This window comes from Gossypium hirsutum, chromosome D06 (genome assembly GCF_007990345.1).
Source record: "Gossypium hirsutum isolate 1008001.06 chromosome D06, Gossypium_hirsutum_v2.1, whole genome shotgun sequence".
Classification (NCBI taxonomy): domain Eukaryota; kingdom Viridiplantae; phylum Streptophyta; class Magnoliopsida; order Malvales; family Malvaceae; genus Gossypium; species Gossypium hirsutum.
Window position 1 is genome coordinate 11,051,183 of NC_053442.1, and position 1,294 is coordinate 11,052,476.

The 1,294-nt window shown below is 32.3% G+C and overlaps 1 long non-coding RNA gene across 1 annotated transcript; it reads left to right on the top strand.

Annotated features, from left to right (window-relative positions):
- Positions 1 to 898, top strand: LOC107900301 (uncharacterized). The gene is made up of 2 exons (XR_001684876.2): positions 1 to 186; positions 717 to 898. It is a non-coding gene; the product is annotated as an uncharacterized lncRNA (long non-coding RNA).
- Positions 899 to 1,294: the final 396 nt, after the last annotated feature.

The following is a 1,294-nucleotide window of genomic DNA, read 5'->3' on the forward strand; positions in this document are numbered from 1 at the left end:
ACACTATTTTTCAAACCCCAAAAAAACTTTTAACAAACATTTCATTTCATTTTCTTCAAAAACAGAGAAGGGAGGGGAGAACTCTCTGCTAGGGTTCTTTTCTTAACCCAAACCCCAGCCACACTACTGCTATGACGCTGCCCAAAGCACCACCCTTGACGGCAGTTTGAAGGGACCGAACCAAAGGTAAGCACCTCCATTCTTTCTTTTGTTATTATTTTCTACTATTAGAAGATATAAAAACATGTAAACAAAATCGAAAAAAAAAAACTCTAAAAACGACGAAAATCACCTTTCCAAAAAAATGTTTTCTGATTCTTTGTTCTTGTATTTTTTTTCAATCCAACATTCCTTTCCCCCTTTTCCTTTTTTTATTTGATTTCCCCCCTTTTTATATTTTAAGAGAAAAAATAAAAAATAAAAAAACTAAATAATAAATAAGTAAATAAAATCGAACACCCACAAAGTAAACTAAAAAATAATCACCTCCGTTTTCCAAAAATTTTGAATCTGTTTTCTTTTCTTTGTATTCTCTTTCGTTCAAAAAAAAATCCTCTGTTACAGTGTTTGAGTCTGCTTTTTATAGCAGACCAATGAAAAAAAGAAAAAAAAAAGAAAAAAGGTATGAAATTTCTATTGCATCTTTGCTTGCTGAATTTCCTTCGAGTTTCTCGTTATTCTGCCGATTCTATCTTGTTGCCTTTCTTGTCGTGCAGGTGAAGGCGGCTCGTGCAAGGCGCTTGGTTGCGGTGCTGAAGACTCCCTTAGAAACCCTAGGGTTTCTTCATTTGTTTTGGGCCACTTGTATTTTGGGCTTTGTATTCTGGGCCAGCTCGTTAAAATACTGGACTTTTTTATTTTATTTTTATTTATAAAAGGGCCGGGTAAAATTTAGGTATTACAGTACTAATAATCCTTACATACAAAGCATCCCTATTGCACTATATTCATCATTTCAGCAAAGTCAACAGACAGATCAAATTCCATTTAAGTTCTAACAAAGGAAATCATTGAAAATAGCACTTAACATGGAATTAAAGATGAAATAGTGCAGGGGAAGTCTTTTTCTCACCAGAGGCACCAAGAATAATTATTGAGGTAATCTTAATACTTGAATAGCATCTGAGCCTAATCTTGTTTTTATTTATTTATAAATATTCTTTCAATATTTTTAACCTTAACTTACTACTTAAAACACAAACCCAAAATTTTGTTGTTTAACTATAAAAAAAAATTATATATGAAACAAATGAGGTCAAACTTGAGCTCGGGTATGTATATCATGTAAACAAAC